Source organism: Pezoporus flaviventris, unplaced genomic scaffold, assembly GCF_033815535.1.
Source record: "Pezoporus flaviventris isolate CSIRO_AGI_PZ_B2104156 unplaced genomic scaffold, CSIRO_AGI_Pfla_v1 ptg000036l, whole genome shotgun sequence".
Classification (NCBI taxonomy): domain Eukaryota; kingdom Metazoa; phylum Chordata; class Aves; order Psittaciformes; family Psittacidae; genus Pezoporus; species Pezoporus flaviventris.
In genome coordinates, this window is record NW_026892584.1 from 11,162,486 (window position 1) to 11,184,339 (window position 21,854).

Consider the following 21,854-nt stretch of genomic DNA (forward strand, 5'->3'; position numbering starts at 1 on the left):
GTTTAAGCCCTTGTGTAAATCTGTTTGTACTGAAGAGTAGACATGTCCATAACTAGGGCTAGGTGTGCCAGCTGCCTCCAAAATCTTCAACCCACCACCAGCTGTATCTGGGATATGCATGCTCAAAGCTGGTGGGAGGGGCTGTGATTCTGTAATTCAGATGGGGCTGAGTACCCACCAAGTGCCTGCAAACCAGTCTGATGGGTTGTCCTGGGTTCAGTAGTAGCAGTCAATTTTTCTCCTTCTCTGTAGCTGGTGCAGCACTGTGTTTTGACTTTCAGCCTGGGAACAGTGCTGATAATACCAATGTTTTCAGTTGTTGCTAAGTAATGTTTAGATTATGTCTGACTCAATTCTCTCTGGGGTGCCATGTCACCACAAAATCTGTTTCTCAACAATGGGACTCAATTCCGGAATAACCTTACAGACACTTGGGCCAAAGAGCATGGCATTGAGTGGGTATATCACACCCCTACCACGCACCAGCCTCTGGGAAAATCGAACGGTACAATGGGCTGTTAAAATCTACACTGAGAGCAATGGGTGGGGGAACTTTCAAGCATCGGGATACACACTTACCAAAGGCCACCTGGTTGGTCAACACCAGAGGATCTGCCAACAGGGCTGGCCCAGCCCAGTCAGAACTTTTACATATTGTAGAGGGGGACAAAATTCCCATGGTGCATATGAAGAATTTGCTGGGGAAGACAGTCTGGGTTATTCCTGCTTCAGGTAAAGGCAAACCCACTCGTGGGATTGCTTTTGCTCAGGGATCTGGATATACTTGGTGGGTAATGAGGGAAGATGGGGAAGTCCGATGTATACCTCAAGGGGATTTGATTTTAGGGGAAAACAGCCAGTGAACTCAATTGTATGCTGTTGCCTGCTGTGTAATACTTTTGTAGCTCATCAACTAGATGTCTCCAGCTCACCAGCGACTGGCCCTGACTTCCCTCCAACCAGCATCCCAACAGAGAATGAACTTTGATAGAACCGGATGAGTTCCTCAGTAAAGGAACGACCAGCATCATCAGGCAACGGTCCAATACTGCACACAGCCTTTCCTGCCCTGAAAGATTGTTACAAGAGATGGAACCTGACATCATGGACTGAATGGACTCGGCAGCATTATAGGGATTGGTCCATGCACTAAGAAAATGATCTTTTTCTCTTGGTCTGTGTGTATATGGATGTATATATGTGGGAGAGCAATGGTGTATTGAAAATGTGCGATCTGAGCATGACGTGAATGGTATGGAATAAGGGGTGGATAATGTCCTGGGTTCAGCAGTAGCAGTCAATTTTTCTCCTTTGTGTTAGCTGGTGCAGTGCTGTGTTTTGACTTCCAGCCTGGGAACAGTGCTGGCAATACCGATGTTTTCGGTTGTTGCTAAGTGATGTTTACCCTGACCAAGGACTTTGTGAGGCTCATGCTCTGCCAGGGAGGAGGGGAAGCCGGGAGGAAGCAGAGACAGGACACCTGACCCAAGCTAGCCAAAGGGGTATTCCATACCACAGCACGTCATGCCCGGGGAGGGGGGTAACTGGGAGTTACCCGGAAGGACACAGGCTTCTGGTTCCACTCGTTTCTTGGCGGGTGGTATTGTATTCTCTTCCCTTGTTATTTTCTCTTATCATTGTTGTCATTGGTGGTAGCGGTGTTGATTTGTGTTGTACATTGATTGCTGGACTGCTCTTGTCTCAACCCATGGGAGTGGGGAAGGGGAGAGCACGGGGCGGGGGGTCTCAATTTCTTCCAGCCTGGCACCACTCACTGGGAGTGAGTGAACAAGCTGTCTGGCTAGGGTTTAAACCACGACATGGGTCTTCTCCCAGGAAAGGATGTTGAGGCAGAGTGTGTGTCCAGCTCTTCATCATCTGTGGCACTATTTCCTACGATGGAAAAGATAACTGAAGGATCTGTTAACAAGGAACTTACTCTGTTTCATGAAGAGACTCACTGCATGTTTTGGGTAAGGAAACATGTGCTATTTCAAAGTTCACCATGTGCATGATTTGGGAAAAACAGAGGACTTTAACCCAAAGAGCTGTCATTCTCCTGCCAACAATGAAGTCACTTCAGCAGAGATGAACACAAGGGTTAAAAAAAAAAAAAAAAAGGAAAAAGAAAGGCATCAAGACAAGCATATACAATGGGTTTGCATGGTACATTGCTAATGACTATCATCTGGGTGCAACAACGGTAGGATGAGAAACTATTTCTTAATGTACACAGACCAAAGGAAACCCCTTAAGCAAGACACCAGCAGAACAATTAGGTGGTTAATGACAACGTTGGCCATGAGAGGTTTTCTCCATTTTTCCACTTCAAAGGAGCAGTGATTAATAAACACTGTTGCTCTTCTGGAGAGATGAGTCAGCCCCCATCCCACGCTGGGGTTATCCTCACGCTGCTGCTACTGCTGTTCAGAGCATGTGAGTGTTCCCCAGGGAGGAGAAACACTTCATTTAGCTTGCGGTGCTCCACACCAGATCACACAGCATTACTCTCCACAGCCTCCCTCCTCGCACTCTCAGGTGGGCACCATGCTTGTCGATGGGGAGGAATCTCCCAGGGTGGGTGTGTGTTCTCCTGCACAGCGAGCATTCTCCAGCTCCAGGTGAGGAACAATGAAAGAGAAGCCACAGGACAGATCAGAGAAGCTGTGGTACAGTTCAGAGATTTTGCTAACTGTATCTGGCTTCGAACTAGGACTAGCAGGTTGAAAGGCATTGGCATTCACAATTAAGTCTGTGAGAATCAGGTCAGTTAAAGATGTTGTATGGGTGCTGGGAAAAAGAGTGGACTAGCAAATGGAGCGAGTCCCTCCCTTGGTCATGGCTAACCCCAAAGGAACTTACCCAGACCCAGCAGGAGTTGAGCTCAAGCAGCTGCACATGAAGGACACTTTACACAAGTCTGACCTAACACTTCAGAAGGAAAGGTCCTATCATAGACATGCTGTGATCACAGAAGACAGATGAGTCCCACTCTTCTTTCCACCATGAGGAATAAGTGTCAATCCATGATCTGTATCAATCTCCACCTTTCTTTCAGCATTAGGTGGATCCACCTGTAGGGAGGATGACACTAGAAGCCCAGGCAGCGGCAGCATATAAGCACATGATGTTGCTGTTGCCTGTCTCAGGAGACACACCAAGGAGCTGAGAAATGGAAGGGGAAGTGTGCCCGTCCTGAGACGACCAATAAGTCTGTGTGTGTGTGTTTGTGGGAATTTAACAACAGGCAGGTGTCCCACAAAGCTAACCCTCTTTCTACTGACGCTCCCTTTGCTTCATGCTCTTACACATGTAGTGTGTGCAAGCATGAAGCAGTAGTTACAAATATCTCCTGCTTGGTTTGGTGACACCCATATGAGCTACACCAGCAGTGTATGCCTATTCCCTGCCTTTGTAAAGCTACTCTTACCTGTTGTTCACTGTCTACTGCCAAAGGCCTGGCTACTGAGATGGCACACCCTTCTCAGCCCTGATCCTGCATTGTCTGTGCTCAGAGGAGGGTCCCACCTGGTCTAAGCTACTCTACAGGTTGCTGCCAACAAACCAGGCACTCATCCAGTCTCTCCCACCACAGAATTATCACAGTCAGTGCAAAAACACTGATCTATCAGCTGAAGATAGCCTGATGTTTTAATGCACTCTGGTCTTATTACTACCCACAATAACTGCGAGATAGACATTAGGTCTGCCGCATATTTCCTCCCTGCCTCTGCTATGAGGGCCCTCAGCTCCCCAAGGCATCAGTGCCTGAAGCATGCTTGTGTAGCTCCTCCCTGGCTTTCCAGAGGACATTGCACTGCAATGACACTTGTTCCCTTCAGCTGCTCGCATTCTCCTAGCAGGGCTTTTCTTTCTCTGCTGGAGCTCCAGGCGGGAAGGAGCAGCCACAGAAGAGCTGGCTCTGCTTAGCAGGGCCTCTACTCATTTCCTGAGCACTTTTTGACGCGTTCCATTTGTGACCAACCTTGGGCTGGGATCCCAGCTGATATTTTAACTTCAGCCTCAGTAGATTTCAGACTTCAGCCACTATAAATAACTCCCTGACATGCACTCCGCCTGCATTTTGGCACTTTTGCTGGTGTACAGTATATTTAACTTTTATTTTTTTAAAATGTTTCTAAGCTTTCTCTGTGTCAGCTGTCAAGGAGACGACGGCATCTCGGTGAAGCTGCCTGATCCCTGGTGAAGTCTGGAGACTGGAGATTGGTTTGACAACTTCGTGCATAATAATAATCACATTCTCTACTTAACAAGAGACAAATGAAGCGGTGTGCCATGTTCTAGGAGATGTTTACAGGATGGAGAACAGTGGAACAACTACATGGCTTCAAACCAGGGAGCGATCTACATGAGGAACCTGTTTCAGCAGTCACCAGAACTGGAAACTAAGCAGTCTGTAAACAAACAGGATGCAAAAATTCTCTTTTATGGTAGTCAATAAGAAACTTTACCCACTCAGACTTCTCAAAGACTTCTCAAAGTTAGCTTCTACCTTAAGATACCAGAATTCCTCACTCAGCCTAGCAAAGCATTTACTTTAATGCATTAAGCATTTATTAAGCTTATGCTTAATCCTACATATGCAGCCCATATGCTCTAGTGGGATCATTAATGTGTTAAAAGTTTACCAGTTCATGTCTTAGAAATCATCTAGGCTGGATTTTGCTTAACAGAAGTGAGAGAACGCATGTATTTTCTCTGGGTGTCTTGGGCTTCTTGTGCATCTGCTAGAAAAGGGATCCTCTCATATGACATCCAGATAGGTATGTCTGACCTGCCTGGACCAGGCTTTAGACTGTCTCATGGTGCAGGTAACAATCACCACTGGGGAAACACAGAGATTGGCCTTCCCCTTGTGATTGCCTCTTTTAGCCATTGCAAGGAGGGTTAAATTCTCTGGAAACAAGGATTCTACAGCAAAAAGCCATCTAAAGTGCTGTACGTGCCTCTTGTTGGGTGTCATCCATCCCACTGCCTTAACCTTTCATCAGGGTTCCTTTCACAGCCTTTAAGATTTGCACAGACATCTGAGGCCTCCTTCGATGCTCCCCGCTCTCCTGAAGCTTGATCTGAGGGCAAAGAGTGGAAATTCAAATAGTAAACAAAACCAAGATCTCCTAAGTATAAGCCATGTATTTGTTTGGAAGCTCTTTGGCTAATTTTAGTTCCTGTCTCCTGCTCACTCTGGAATTCCATTTTTCTTTTTTTTTGTCCTCCCTGCCTCAGTAACATATAAAACAAAGGGGGAAGGCAGCAAAGAAAAAGAGAAAAACAATAATCCATCAAGAATCCTTCGTCCTGCGTCAGGGACCTGCCCAGCTCTGCAACCATAGAGTCATTGGGTGAGGCAAGATGGTCTTGTCTCCTACTAGATGCCCACCAGGTGTCTCATGGGGAGCCTCTTCAAACATTGCTGCTCGCTCCAGATTCAGTAGGTAGACCTGTTACTGGATGGCCCAAACTGAAGCCCCAGACATCTTCAGAGTTTAGCTCCAAGACAAGGTTTGATCTGAACTATCCTAAAAATTCCAGTTTTGTCTGGCCCAGAAATTGCTGGCCACCTGCAGGATGGAAATGGGCATAGAAACCTGTCATCACAAGGTAGGGGGAGCTGGGAGTAAATTCTAGGCAGGTTGCTTTAAGCTCTTCAGGATTGTTTCCCAGCTGGCAGAAATCTAGCTTAGCTGCAAGACAGTCAGCGGAACCACCTGGATTCACACTACTCAAGAATGTAGCCTTCTTCAAAACAAAATCGTGGCACTCCAGGGTTTAATGAACAACTGACAGAAAACTTGACATGTATTTAGATGCAATAGCTCTATGCCTTTAGATTACAGTGGGAGGGCATTCCCAGTACCCATGAGAGAACTCCAAGAAGTCTTCCAGGAAACTCAAATTACTGACACCTCTATGGCTTGGTTGCCATCATCTGGGAACTCAACTGCTATTGTGCTTGGCGTGGCTCAAGCACACAGCAAATAGATGATCTTCAGGGAGTCTGAAAACCCCAATTTTCAGGACATTTCTTTGTACATCATAAAGGAGAAAAGAAATACACAAGTTCCACTCTTGCATCAGTTGCATCACTTGAGGGTCTATCAAACAGTCTTTGCTCACAGTATTAAACATTCCCTTAAGGGCAATGTGGAGAGGAAAGGCAAGGCTTTGGAAACAGCTATTTTTAAGCCAGGACAGTGGTCCATCACACCACATTGCTTCCACTTTCAGTCAGAGGACAAAGCATTTTGATGTGAACTTTTTCCCACCTCCTGAAGCTTGTGCTGTCCCAGATGAGGCTGTCACAAGACTCTTCTCCACATTTGTCCACAGTGGACAGGATCATATGAATGAGGATTTTCAGACGCTGAAGAAAATCTCTAAGGTATGACTTTTTAAAAAAACAACCACAAACCAAAAGCAACCAACTATACAAGGTGACTCTCCATGTATGTTATAGTTGTTTGCATAGGTTAAGACATCATTAATGTAGACAGTCAGGAAGAAACGATGCCTGGCACTTAGCTGTCATTGAAGTGAAAAGCAGAGTAAGCCACCAATGCTGGAAATTAAGCGGAATAGAGGATGCAATGATTCTTTTTCAAGAATAAAGGGCAAGCCAGCAACATATCAATGCCACTGTCTTGGGTATTTCAGGATGCTTTTTATTACATGTTTCTGGGTCAATAGCTTCTTTCAAAGCTTGGTCACCAACAAGGAGATGCAATTATTCATTCTGCCTCCCATTATAATGCTCATGATTCTGGAGGAATCCTAACTGAGATCCTTGAAGTATCTAAGCTTTGCAGAAGCTATCTTGAGCTGGTTTTCATTATCCCTGATTCACCAGCAGGGAAACTGAGGCAGCAGGACGTAATGCACAACACAGTGGTAGATGAGAAAAGAATGTCTTGCCCCAGACTTCCAGCCGTTTGGCTCTACCTGCCAGACAATCTTGGCTCCTAGGTAAATAGTGGAGCTGTCACACCCAAATGTTATTTTCAAACCGCAGGTATTGGGTTTGGCATAAACTCCAGCAAAGCACAGCACGACCAAGGAAGTCCTAAAGAACAAGTGCCATGCACAGATGGAGCTGCTTGGGGGAAACCTTGTTGTTCTCCTACGTTTATGCAATCGGTTGAATGGGAGCCCAGACTCCAGCCTAGCAGCTGGTCAAGAGCACAGGGGGAGCCCGGGCAAGGAGGACACAGGAGGACAGTGGAGTTGGCTCCACCAGCCACCACCTGCTCCACCCTGGTGCCCTGGCCCAAGCCGCGCCCGTCAAATCCATAGGGGGGCAGCAAACCCTTTTCAGACGTGGGACTTGATTCTCAAAAGGATCCTCTTCCAAACTCTGCCCTTGGGCAGCTGGAGAGCCCTACCCATGCACAGCACCCTCGGTAAGGTCAGCATGGACTCTGAAAGCTCAGGAAAGGGAACATAAGCATGAAAAATCTCTTTGGAATACGGATGGCCAGTTCAGGTTGGCTGGTGTGGGGGGTGTTTTGTGGGCGAGCCCATCAGTAGGGTTAACAGGGCTCTTGGAAAGCAGGTGAGCTGTGCAACTCACAGCTTTCGATATGAAATCCCACACTTCCATGTAAGACTGCCAGAACTCTTTTGTTGTCTAATGGATGCAGGCTCCCTTTGAGAGATTTGGGACATACATGGCCAAGGTGCTCAGGCCTTTTATAATTGCATCAATATGTTAACGGCATAAGGACAGAGCAAAGGTCCATCTACCTCCATACCCAGCTTCCATAGTGACCAACAACAGACGTGGAGGAAAGAGGGTAAGGAAAGAGCAACATATGGACTTACTCCAGCTCAGGACATGCCCCTGTCTCCAGAGGCACACCTCTCCAGCCAACTTCACGGTACCCCATGTCCCTGTGTTTCCCTTTCACAGCTGCAGCATCGGCACAGAGCAAGATTGCACTTAAGAAAGTGGCCAAAACTTGCATTTAATCTGCTCTTGTAGAGAGAGTTGAGATGCAGGAGCAGGTGAAATGGTACTGCAATGAAATGAATCCTTGTCAATTATAACTAATTATCCCTCAAGTGACCCTGAATCTCAGGGCACAAAGTTAGTTTTGAATCTGCACTAACTGTGCCCTCCCTCTCCTCTCAGAGCTCTCCAGCCAAACATCTCTAGAAGCTTGCATTCATGTGACGGAGGGCAGGAAGGTACCGTTGTAGCTAACTGTATTGTGGTGGTGCCAAAAACCCCCATGCAGACAAGCATTTGCAGACGCAGTGCTTAAGTACCACTGCACAGAGAAGCCCAAACAAAACACCTTGCTACACCTAGTCACCCAACAAAACTGAGAGTTGGATGTGTTCTCTGGACAGGCAATGAAGAAGAGACTAGGAAGGGAGTCAGGTGACTTACCCAGTATCCCACAGGCAGCCAGTGGTGAAGCTGGTGTTTGTGCTCAGCTTTTCCAACTTCTCCCCTCCCAAACTCCAGCCATGCAGTCCTTTTCCTGCTTGAATGTGCTTCTCTCCACCCGGCTGTCTTTACTGAACAAGCTTCCTACAATGCCTTTTAGGCAGCTGTCAGGTTTGGATGAGTGTCTCCACTCCATCAAATGGGCTGTCCTCCTTTGCGCTGTGTCTGCAGTTAACCCTGATTTCCCACTGAAGTAAATGAGGCAAAAGCAACACAGATAGCTCCATGGCAGCTGGATGGGAGCTTGCCTCCCCTTCTCTGCAGGAGGCGATTTTCCCCCACTTTTCCCTTCTCCACTAACAGCTTTCCTCAGAGACCCTTTATCTCCAGTTCCCTCCCAGGGAAAATAAATAAATAAATAAACAAACAAATAAATAAATAAATAAATCCTCCTTTTCCTTCTTCCCTCCTGAAAAAAAGAGCTAGCTTCCTTCCCCCCAGCTCCTAATCCCTCCGACGTACTGCAGACACAGAGTTTACCCTAGGGAGTGGTAGACAGGTGACAAACAACCCCACTCCTGTTTCTACTTTCCTTCTTGGTGGGGAGTTAGGGGAGAATCGGTCCCACTCCTTTTCTCAAGCTGTTCCATCTTAAAACAGATGTTTTCCCTCCCTCAGCCCCTGAGCACTCCGGTTGCTGCTTGCCTCTGCTAATAGCATCCCAGACTAAACAACTCTTATCACACCTTCTGCAGCTCACCTGCCTGCTCCAGGTACTGCCTGTCTGAGCTCAGGAAAACGGCACAGTTGCTACACCAGTTCCTAAGCTGTACTGGGCTCCCAGGGAGGGGAGGGGAAGAAAGGAAAAGGCAGTGTCTTTGACAGCAGGTTAAGAAATGAGCCTGCAGACGCAGGGAGAGGCAGCCCTAGCAGCAGCCAGCCTTGTCAGCCAGACGCTTAGCACAGCGGTGCCTGCCTTCCCCAGATTCATCTCAATGCCTCTGCAGCAGTAACCTGCCCAGCCACATCTCCCTTTACCTTACAACAGCACAGCATCCTTCACCCAAGATCCCAAACCGTGCTGTTTGAAAAGCCTTCTGTCTGGCCTAGCTGTGCAGATGCCCAGGACAAACGTAGGAACAGAGAGGAGATTGCTTGACCCCAGCACAAATGTGCCTTGCCCTGTTACCGGTGCTGCACTATGTCAGACTAAATGACTCTCTTGGTTGCTTCTGCCATAAAGATCTCAGCACAGAGAGTAGCGATGAGAGTCCATGCAGAAAGCTCACAAAACATTTGCCTGAAGATACCAGACTTGCAATCCTCTGAAACTTCAAAAGCAGAAAACCAGAAATACTAAAATAACAAACCCTGAGCTCTGAAGCTCAAATAGCAAAGGTAGGGCTAGACAAAATTTTCCTCAGCACTGTTCCCCATGGTGGAGAGTGACTAGCTACCTGGTGGATGCAGGAGAAAACAGCCTCCAAAACTCAACTGCGACAAAAGCTGGGGTTGGATCCAAGAGGAAGGCTGTACAGAGTCCTCTGCAGGAAAGAAAGGTTTATCAAGGTCTTTTCTGTTTATTCTGAAACTGGTTTTGATTAAAGAAGGAATTACCACCAGTTTCCTTCCCTTGCCCCCTTACCACATAACACCATTCCCATTTCCTTCACTGCCAGCTTGCTCTAATAAAAAGAATAATTATGTCTGAAAAGCATGTTGCACAAAGATGGACCCATGAAACAGTAAGATAGGTGCATTCACCAGCTGTCAGTCAGACACATGCATATACAAAATCCTTGCTTGCCTGTAAACAAGACAAATCTCTTTCTCAGCTGCTGTATGTGAATTTCAGGCTGCTGTGGAAGAAACATCTCTCTTCTGGGGTTTTAGTGCTGTGCACAAGGTGATCTGACAGGGCAGGCTTGCCAAGCTACCTGCCTGTGCAAATCCAAAGTCCTGACACCTACTGGTCTGTGAAAGATCTCCATGAATGCCAGGGGTTTTAATTTCAGACTGTAACATTTTAATGGTCTTTGCCTGAATGACCACATAGGTAGGACCAAGTAGGGTCAGTGACATCCATGCGACACCTGGCAGAGTCAGCCTGGTATTAGGCAATGCCCCAAATGGCACAGCAAGACCTTGCCATCTTTTGAAGCAAGCTTAGTTAAGCACTTAAAATGCCATGCTTCTCAGACACCAGCTATTTAACACATTTAATATACAAAGAATTACAAAGAGGTGGAAAGGAAAGTGAGGCATGGTTTCCTCTAGGGTTCTCCTGAGTAACTACTAGCAGAAAAGCAAAAAGGAGTCAGAGAGATAAAGTCTTGACATTAGCCATATCCACCATGTTGCAAGTTTACAGTCCAGGGTATAACTTCTGAAAACCATTCAGCATCATCTGCCAGGGAGTAGAAGAGAGGAGTGAATGCCACTGAATCCAGACTCAGTGGCTAAAGTGCATGGCAGGGAATTGATGAGGCAGAGAACAGCTTCCAAATTATTCATAACACAATAGGACACGAACATGGAGCAGAACAGCCAAGTGGCATGAGACTTTCCTTGCAAAGAATACCCACACAGGCAGCAGTAAGCAGCAGGAAAACTTGGCAGGACAACGGGTGCTCCCACCCCAGCCAGGCAGAGGGAAAGGTGAGGGCTACAGGCTGTGCATGCTGCCAAGTGCCACTGCCAGCCCAAAGCAGTTTGTTCTCTCCAGTAATTAATGGGGCTAGAGCTGCTTCAGCACTGCAGGAGAGATGCTCCAGGAATAAACACCATCTGCATGGCACAGAGACAGACTCACAGGAGCCATGTCCTCTAAATCAGTGCAGCCTGCAGCTCCTTATCCCTCATGCAACCAGCAGAGTAGTAGCTGGCCATCACATAGAGGTGAGGACAGTGGATAGAAGGGGCATCAGCTTGTGTGCACAATAAAGGCAGCGATAGGCACCCCCTAAATCAGCATAAAATAAAGACACATAGGGCAGTTTGCTCTGATCCACCTCCCTTTCCCTGGACCTCAGTCCCACTGTGGGCACAGCACAACCATAGCCACCTGGAGGTAGGGGAGGAAGGTTGGGGCACCCCCACCTTAGAGGCTGTTAGGAGAAACCTGGCACAGTTCTCTCCTCCATCCCAGCATTTCTGGCTACTCTTCCTCCACTCCTTCTCCCTCCATGCCAGCAAGCATATCTCAGCAGTCAAGCATATCTGATCAAAGGCCTCCATCCAGCAAGCTGCCTCTTCTTTGGGACGAGTCCTGAGGCATGCTGCAAAGAGTGTTTTTCCTTTCCAGCACCCTCTTCTCCAAGCAGGTGGAAATATGAGGTCTCCCCTCTCTTTCATCTCCCAGACTGATTTTCCTCGCTCTGGTATTTAGAAGTCAGGGGATGGTTTGTTAAAAAAAAAAGAAGGAAAACAAGCCATACCAACACTTGGATAGCTCCATGGCAAGATTCCCTTCATGGAAAGCACGACTGAACATAATAGGAAGAGATCTCTTTCGAGAGGTGTTTTAATCTAGCTATGAAACATAGGTGAGGGTTATACCCTGGTTTTATTATATTGTCTATAATAAAGAGTGTTTTAAGGAGAAATCTAGGCATTTTATTAGTACCTGGTTGGTGTCGCCGGCTCCATACATCACAAGACACATTCAGAACACTGAGAAACCAGCTTTAAATAATCACAAGCCCTTTATTATTTAAAACCCCAAAAGACAGACCTTCCTTTCTCTGACATCTGTTTTTCTGAGTTTTTAAGATTTATGGCTTCAAACACTGCATGTATAAGGGCAAAGTTTGGTTGGGCTTTTTCCGAACTCAAACTTACAGGTCTTATAAATCCCATGACTCCAGGAGCTTAGTCTTTGGAGAAGAAAAAACACCAAATACAGGAAGATTGCCCCAGAATTGACAAATCTGGTTGCTAGCTTCCTTCCCAATAAATTATTTTGTACCTTTCTCACAGCAGGTCACAGGTTGCTCTAATCATATGGCCACAGCTATTTCAAAGGGAAAAGCATTTGGGACAAGGTTTTGAAGAGGGACACTCATGTACATCTATTAGAATAACAAAGTCGAAATGTTCACCCAAAACTGTATCTCTCCTGCTGTTTCAAACCGCATCATGGGAAGCTCTAGGGCAGCCTTGGCTGCAGTGACCATGAAATGGTGGAGTTAAGATCCTTAAGGCAGAAAAGAGGATGCAGAGCAACCTCCTACCCTGGACTTCAGGAGAGCAGACTTTGGACTTTTCAGGGATCTGTGTGGTAGTGTACCATGGGATAAAGCCATGGAGGAAAGAGGAGCCCAAGAAGGCTGGTTAATATTCACAGATCCTCCAAGCTCAGGAGCGATGGCTCCCAACAAAGAGAAAGTCAGTCAAGATTGCTGGGAAGCCTGCATGGATGAACAAGAACCTCCAACACAAAAAGAAAGCCTTCAGAAGGTGGAAGCATGGACAGGTAGCCTGGTAGAAATATAGAGGAATTGTTTGAGGAACCAGGGATCAAGTTAGGAAAGCTAAAGCTCTCATAGAATTAAATCTGGCCAGGGATGTCAAGGACAAAAAGGAAAGCTTCTATAGGTACATTGGTGATAAAAGGAAGGAAAAACATAGGTCCTCTCTGGAAGACAATGGGAGACTTTGTTACCTGGGATACGGAAAAGGCCATGGTACTCAATGACTTTTTGTCTGGGTCTTCACCAGCAAGTGCTTCTGACAAATCGCTCAAGTCACAGAAAGGAAAGGCAGGGACTGGGAGAATGAGAACTGCCCTTTGTAGTTGCAGTCAAGGGCTTAATGTTCATGTGAAAGACCAGTGGTTCCTCGGGGGTTGGTTTTGAGACCGGCACTGTACATCTTCATTGGCACCTAGACAGTGGGATTGAGCACACCCTCAGCAAGTTTGCCAACAACAGCAAGCTGTGTGGTACCAATGACACAGTGGAAGGAACGGATGCCATCTGGAGGGACCTTGGCAGGCTTGAGAGGTGGGTCTATGAAGTTCAACAAGGTCAAGTGCAAGGTCCTGCACCTGGGTTAAGGCAATCCCAAGCACAAATACACAACATACAACAGAAAAATAAAAAACACCTGAAAAATGAATAGAAAATCCTTAGTAACTGTGATGACTTTCAAAAAAAAGAGCATGTAGGTTTTTTTCCCCCATGTATTTTCAGTTTCCTGAAATTACATGTGAAGAAACAGACAATCCAGGATTTTTTTCAGAAAGCATAACTGCAGAAGTTATTAATTATCAGTAAGAGTGATTAGAAATTCAGCCGTTGGGCTGGCTTTTTCTTCCACTTACAAATTATCCACAAACTGATCCTAATTTTTCCCAAGTGAATCTACAACTTTCAGAAGTATACCCCTGCGGGTTAGGAAGTCCACAAACGTAATGGGTCAGCAGTACCCAAATCCCTTTGACTTCTTTGAATAACTCAGCCTTCACCAGACCATTGAACAAAACCAGCTGCTCTCTTGGAGTTACTCACATGCTTTCCACTTGGATTTTCTCCTTTTGCTATTCAGGACATGTGACTGCTCATCTGTGCTACGTGGTTTGATTCTACAGCTTGTCTGGGTGACCAAAGGCTTTTAAAGTAAGAGAACAAGCAAGGCTGAATGAGGAAGAAGTCACTTACAGTTCACATTTTTTTGGACCAAACAAGCTTTTGTGCTGAAGTTTGTGAAGCCTTTTAGATTCATAAACATTTTCCCCACTGCCCAAAGGTCTTCCATATACTCATAAATAACCAATAATATAACTCTTTAGAGACCAGCAAGGCCAAGTCAAACTGAGAGTTTGCCAACATGTCCACAATACTGTTTATACCGTTAATGCACCAGGCCCTGCACTGGAGCACTTGACTCTGCTCCCTCAAAATTAAATGAAAGAATGAAAAAAATCAAACAGAAATAAAAATCCATCTGAATGAGTCAGAACAACACGTGATGGCTGTCCCCTTGCAGACCACTCTGCATCATGAACTTGCACCAGTCTGCATATCGGATGTCAAACCATTCAGTCTATAAACCCACTTTATTATAAATGCTAACATCCTGTCCCAGTGGATTTGAGGAATTTTCTTACTTTTTTTTTTTTTTAAGTTTTAATTCAAGCCTAGCTCCATCAAAACAGCGATGTTACAATAGTTCAGAGGCAAGTGGGTTTGATTCCAAACATGCCAAAAGGCAGAGGGAGGGAGATAGTAAAGGGGAACAGCTAAATCTTTTCACTTTCTTTCCTCAGCACCATTGCGAAATCTTTCTCCAAAACATAAGCTTCAAGTCAAGTTGCCATGTTTTAAACAAACCATGGTGTGTTATTGTACTATGCTTCTTAAACAGGGAATGTAGGTCAAGAACTTTTGGACCTCTCAGATTTTAAGGTATACAAACTTTGGCAAGCATTGCTATCTGCACATTTTCTTCTACTTTCTTTTCCTCCTTTTTTTCTCTCCTGTCCTCTCCCCCTTCTGCTTTTTCTCTCCAGTCTATTCCTTTTTCACTTCCCTTTTTCCCTCTTTTTCCTCTCCCTATCCTAACACTGGAAAGCAGCTGTAAGCTGCAGCTTCAAATAAAACACTCTGAAAAGCTCCATTGTGTTTATTGACACATTTTCTATTCTCATATTTTCATCCAGTAAAACACAAAACAAGCATTCAAAAAAATGCATGTGTGTGTGTAGACAAGTATGCATAAATATATGCCTGCACATCCAGTATATGAAAACACATGAAAAGTGTGTTTGCACACATGTGCTTGTGCTTGCACTTGTATTTTTTTTCCTTCTGCAGCCTTAGAGAAATCTGCAGGCTGGATGCCACAGGCTGGCTCTGTGCATTACGAACCATGTCAGTATGAATAATGGGGGCAAGTGATTCTGCCAGAGGGTCATGGAACAGCAAGTACGTAAAAAGGCAAGATTGTCCAAGAAGTACACGCAATTTCAGCCAGGGTTTGAAATGCGCTGCCAGGCAGAGACCAAGATCAACTTACAGACTCTAAGGCTAGGAGAAGCACAATGCCCATTTCTGCTGACCCCTTGCAAGGGCATGAACTACAGATTGCCACCCAGGAATCCCAGCAACTGAAAGCACTTCAGCAGGTGTTAAAGTCAAGCTGTACCTTGGACCTTGTAACAGACTCCTTTTGGTCTTATTGAGCTGAAAGATCAGGGCCAGGTCTTCTGCAAATTACATCCCCTTGATTTTAACTATTTGCTCTATTATCATTTAGACAAAGATCCAGGCATAATACAGATACCCAATACACACACGCGTGACAGCCAGAAGAAAATGACTACATCCGAGTAAACAGATGATAGGCTCTTCCTCAGAATTCCAAGGGTATTTTTCCTGGAAACCATTTTCTTACATGTGTTTACTCCAGCTAGTGAAAGATGAACACACTTCACTCAATGTTTCAAACCACTTGAGCAGCATATGTTTGACAGTTCAGAATAAACCTGCTTGGGCCCAAAGTTTGCACATGAAAGGCTGGAAAAATCAGTAGAGAAAAACACTAAGGAAAGGTTAGCACAAGAAATAGAGCAGAGAGAAAAATACAGATGAAAAAATACATTCAGTCTGTTCAGTATTATAGCCACAAAGGTTGGTATATGCCAGCAGCTACAAGCCCTGTAAATGCCAAAATCCAGGTTATTCATGCAGCAGTAACTGGTTCCACTGAACATGGTCATTGTGACACAGTTTTTTTCCACAGAACATCCCAAATCATTCTTCCCTGGTCTCCATCCAAGCCTGAATTTTTCTGCCCGTCTCCCACAGCCTGTCCTTGTTCTGCCTCTTTCTGTGCTGCTGCCTACACAACCACGTTTCTTACCCTCTTGGATTTGACCTTTCTTGAATTTTGAACCTCTGCTTACCACCCTGACATTCCCTGCCCCATCAACAACCTCAGTTGCTTTTCTATTCTCATATGTGCTCTCCCCATCCCTCAGTCTTATTTTGTCTTTCCATCCTTCTAGTTCCTTTCTGGGTAACAGCCTCCTCTTCCCTGCTGGCTTTCAGTAGCATTTCAAGTCCCAGACCTCCTGCCAGTCCTCACTTTCCCCTTTGTCTTCCTGTGCCAGGCTTTGTGTGTCTAGCTGCTCCCTTTGCTGCTTTCTCCACCATGTCCAGATCCCAGCATACCCTCTGCATTTGAAGTCTGGTTGCACGCCTCCTCCCTGCCTCCTAGACACCAACAGAACTGAAGTCACCAAGATCATAGTAGAGACAAACAGCTTTTTCACCTTTTCCCTAGTATCATGGTGCCATGAGAATCATTAAGAAGGTTCACAGATGAAATACACTCCCTTGCTTTTGGGATGAGTGCCACAACAATGCATTATTCAAGTGAACTCATCAAAGCATTTACCAGACTCTCACTACCGCAAGCAAACTGAGATATATGTTTTGGAGAAAAGCACAAAGATAACACAGCTGAAAAGAATCAGCTTTTCACAAGAACAACAGCAGGCTCTTCCTCAACCTCACAGGGTTGAACTCATCTGTCTAAAATTGAGTCTACTTGAAACAATTTTTCTAAACTATCTCTGTCATTAACCCTCAGGGTGCAATTCATTTCACTTCTATTAGGTACCTACTTTTAGATGGGCTGATTGAACACCCCCATCTTTCTCCAGAGAGGATGGAGGAAGCTCAGCTCAGACAAATTACCTGGAATGCATGTCTAGCAAACAGTCAGCATTAAAAATGAGGTTCCTCAGTGACATCTTAGCCTCTCATTCATGAGGGGGGAATCAGGAAAGCACCTCAGTGAAATGACAACACAACAAGAAAAAAAAATCCTGCTTTTTATCTTTTCTCAAAGGTGAAAATAACTTGTTTTTTCTCATCTTGTTCTTGGAAATGGCTGAAACTTTTGAAATGACACCATCCTGAGAAAAATCCAGCCTCAGATACATGCATGGCACCAAAAAATGCCAGTGAGAACAGTCAGAGATCAGCAAAGGCATAAGAAACTGAATACAGGGTCTTATGATAGGAAGCATTGAACAACTTCCCAAGAGATACTAGGGACGTCTACACCTCAGGTAGGATACGAGGAAGAAACTCTCCTTTGCCTTGACTTGAAATTTTTCTTCAATGCATAGTATGCCACTACATTTTCTTTTCAGAGAGGAGAACGTGGCATGAAGAAAGATGGTTGTATCTTCCTTTAAATGAGTTTCACAGGATTCAACAGTTCTTGCAGTGCTATATGATACACAGATATGTATCACTCACAGTAACATTGTGCAGGATCTGCATTATGGGGCAGGCTTTCCAACAATTAACGAGGGGGCTATCAAGTGTTAAAAACAGATCACATTGACTTTTTCCAATGCAGCCTGCAGAGGTGCACAGCACAACTGTGTACTTCGGCATGGAGAAAGAAGTGAGCTTTTTTCCCTACTCTCCCTACTCCCTTTTTGCTCATACTCTCTTCTGAGCTAAGTCTGTACAAGTAATGAAATGCAGCGTTCCAGACTCACCTTAGCCTTCAGCTTTACTGGGAGAGGACTTCCAGCTTTAACCTTAAGTTCTTCAGTGGTAACAGGTTTACCAGGTACTCAGCATTACTACACAGCACTTTGGCTCATCAGCAACACAGGCTGATGAGGTGAAGCCATATCAAAACCTACTGCAAGAGTCAATGCAGAAAAAGAGAAAAAGCCTACTTTGGCACTATTCTGCACATATAGATGGCAGCAAGAATACCCCAGTAAAACACCCAGCCATGGTGATGAGTCCCGTCCAGATGTTCACTGGGTATTCATCTCTTGTTACCAGTAGGAAATGGAAGAGAGCAACTTACAGAACCTGGGAAGTCCACAACATGTTGGGCACTTCTAGATGCTACTGGACAGCTTTACACATGCCTCGCCAAGTTGAGACAGCCTTGATCTTCAAGAGCAGCTGCCTACAAGCTGCTCTGGCAGCCAAGACTCATCTCCCAGCCTTCTTATCCCAACAGCATCCACTCGTCTCATTCAGTAGGAAGCCCTCCTCTATAAGAAGAGACACACAACACCATTACAGGGAAAATTGAAGAGGCCAGGAAATGTTTAGACACTGGCTCACAGCAGGTTTCAGACTCTTCTGCTTCACAATAACAAAGCAAGGTCAACATCTGTGTAGCTGAAGGTCCCAAGAGCTGTGTTGGGTGAAAGAGGTAGATGCCAAGAAGTGGAGGGACCCACCAGCAAAACAAGCTCAAAACTAGTGAAAAAGCTTTGGATATTGCCACTGCCAAGAAATCCCTTTTGGAGGAATAAATCTGTTCTGTTAGTAGCCTTCACCTAGTAACTTCAGCTCTACCCTCTGTGGCTGCTCCAAAGCGTTCACCTTGAAAGATGTAGCTTTTGACAGTCAAAATACCAGACACTTCAGGTTTTATTGCAAGCCCTCCCAGGCTTATGAGCATCAAGATCTCATGCCTGTGGCTTGGTGGTACATCGGTGAGCCTATAGCAGCCACAGTCCTCCACCTCACCCCCTTCCCCACAATTCCACAGCCCTCAGAGGAGCCCTCTGACTCACAGCAGACATTTCCCCCTGCCCTCTCTTTTTCCTTGCATAGTTTGCATGCTGACATTCAGAAAACAGTTTTTACAGGCAAGCAGCTCCCAAGCAAGGGCTGCCAGCTGCAAGCATGGGATGATTTGCCATTCCCAGCTTGTCAACTGGTGACACAGCGTGGGATGGTTTCTTGGGGGGTGTGGGGATAGGGTGGAAATCAAGGGCTAGGATACTATGGCAGTTGTTCAGACAGTGGGGTGAGCTCTCTCAGGAGGTGCCTGGGAGGCACATTCAAGTGCACATGGTGGGGTCTGGGAGCTGACCAACACTGCACAGGCACAGCAAAGATGGTACCTCTGAATTGCAGCTTTCACCGCACCCTTCAGGGCAGCACTGTCCCATCCTCTTCCCAGCTCTGCTGGCCAATTTGCTTTCTGCCTCTAGGAGAGATGCAGAAGGGCTAGATCTACTACCTTGCTCAAAGACACTCTTTACTCACCTAAACGTAAACTCAGATCTCCCTTCACCATGCGGTAGGAATTGCCTGAAAGGCACAAGAGCTGCATGCTTTGCCTATGTCCTACTATTTGACATCTTCAAGCCTTCCAGTTCTGGCTCTTCTCTGATTTTCACTTCCTCCTACTCTTCCCTGCAAAGAATTGCCATTACCCAAGACCAGGGGGCTGTGGAAAAAAAAAGGAAAGAGTAGCATCTTTAAGTGTATCTTTTTATTTTATTTTATTTTTTTTGGGGGGGGAGGGGGGTGTGTAATGGTTCCAAACTCTCCTTTGTATGAACTCTGCTTCAGTGCCTCCTACTTCACATTCGTGAAGTCAGGGGACCCTCTTCACTTCCCAGGAGCTGTGAAGCCTGCTCCTCACACCCACATTGGGGAAACACACCCAGCTGAGCAGACAAAAACTCTGCAAGGGCAGAACTGTCACAAAGGGTGGGTACTCACTGAGTTTTGTTGCCAAACTCCATCACAAGTGTCACAGGGTCAGGTTGCTGTCCTGAAGATTACCCCTTGGTTCTTTTCCATCAAGAGCGTATGATAAGTTGGAGGCAGAAGGAGGTCTCCCTTCATTCCCAGTCCTTGACCTATCCTACTAGAGGAGCACAGGCTGCAAATGATGAGAGGCTGTAAGGAGAGGACTGCCTCCCCAGCCCTAAAGTGTGGGCATCTATACATCAGGAAGGCTGTACCTCCTCAACAACAACCAACCAACCAAAAAAAAAGTCATTTTTCTTCTTTTTCAACACCCCCCCCTCCCCCCTTCCAGAAAGTCTTGGTTTCATCCTACTGGGGAACAAAAACAAATGCTCTAAACCACAACATTTTTCACAAACCGGAATTTCTTGCAGTCTGGCCAGCAATGGTGGATCAATACCAGGCATTTCTTTCCTCCTCTGCTCTGGCCTTTCCCTTCCAACCTCCTCCTCCCCCACCCCCCACCCCCTGCCACTCACCGAGGGGAATAAGGGAGCCAGAGGTGTCGACTGGAGGAGTCGGGAACACACCACCTCGGCTTTAAAAGGGACAGAAAAAAACACTGGCGTCAGCCAGAGCACCAGGGCAGGCGCAGAGACCTTGTTTTGGATTTCACAGAGATTGTCCCTAGGGAGAGCGGTCTTTTCTTTTTCTCTTTAACTCCTTTTTTTTTCTTTTTCTTTTTTTTTTTTTTAATACATGGTTTTGTTTGTAAGTTAAAAGTCTCAGGATCTGCAGTCTTTGAAGCATGGTCAGTCTGCCAAATGGAATTAGTCAGTGCCTTTCAGTCGGAAATCCCAGGCAGATGAAGTGGGGTGGAAGGACAGTGTTTTTCTCATTTACTAGGAAACCCTCTGCATTGACCCCTACAAATTCAGCCGGAAAGCTCCCCAGGACCCCAAAAGCAGGGAGGACTGAAAGCAGAGGGCCAAACCTTTCACGTGCATAAATCGGTGTGGCGTCATTGAAGTCAATGGCCCCCAAGCAGATTTATACTGCTCAAGATCCAGCCCAGATGTTTTTGCTGGTACTTGCCTGAAGTTATAAGATGTCAGCAGGCATTCTCTGCTTAAAAGAAGCACTGAATTTGGCTCCTCTCACCTCATACCATCTTGCCATCTCTTCCCACCATGGCCTGTCTCAAACCTTCCTATTTGTGGGCTCCTCAAGGTGAGCACTCCCTCTCCCAGGTGACTCACCTCCTTCTCCCATATTCCTGTGTAAGTCTTCACCTTCCTTCACACATGCCTTCAACTCACATGAAAGCCAAGGAATCCAAGTGCCAACTTTGAAGTTCTACCCATCTATTTTCACCTGTCTTCTTTGTGTTCCTGTCTTTCCTGAGCCCACCCACCACTGCCTCCCATGCCTCCGCTAAAAGTTTCAGGTCATTCTTCAGGCAGTCCCCTGAAAAATTACACTTGGAGAAGATCCACTTATTTCCACATCTTCCAAACCACCACCCAAGAGGAGAGTTAGTACCTCTTGTTCCAAACATGCAATGTATGGATGGCAGCCCATCATAAAAAACAGAGTGACATCAGTAGATGTGGAAAGAGCTTGCAATGTTAGGCTGGACCTGACAGCCTCCTTGCAAGAGACCAGTGCTAATCACTCACCAGCTGAGACCTCAGCTTCATTTTTTCATGAGGGATAGAAGGTGCAGAGATGCTTGCTGTGAAGTTGGTGCGTAGTAGTGTTATCAGAGCAACCATGCAGACCCATACACAGAAACAGTCCATTTGGAGAGTCCAGACTCTCAGAAGATCCCTCTGCTGTGGGGTTAGCAATTATCAAGTAAGATACGATATACTGAAACTGTGAGATTTCGATACGATTTCTATACGAGATTTTGATACGATATACTGAACTGTGAGATTTGGAGACTCTCCAAATCTCAGCAGCAA

At 45.8% G+C, this 21,854-nt stretch overlaps 1 long non-coding RNA gene across 1 annotated transcript in view; it reads right to left on the reverse strand.

Annotated features, from left to right (window-relative positions):
- The window catches only part of LOC133274755 (uncharacterized), a 132,682-nt gene extending 112,209 nt beyond the window's left edge, over positions 1-20,473 (reverse strand). Inside the window, exon 1 of the long non-coding RNA XR_009745236.1 lies at positions 20,427-20,473. This is a non-coding gene — a long non-coding RNA (uncharacterized LOC133274755). The remainder of the gene's footprint in view (positions 1-20,426) is intronic.
- Positions 20,474-21,854: the final 1,381 nt, after the last annotated feature.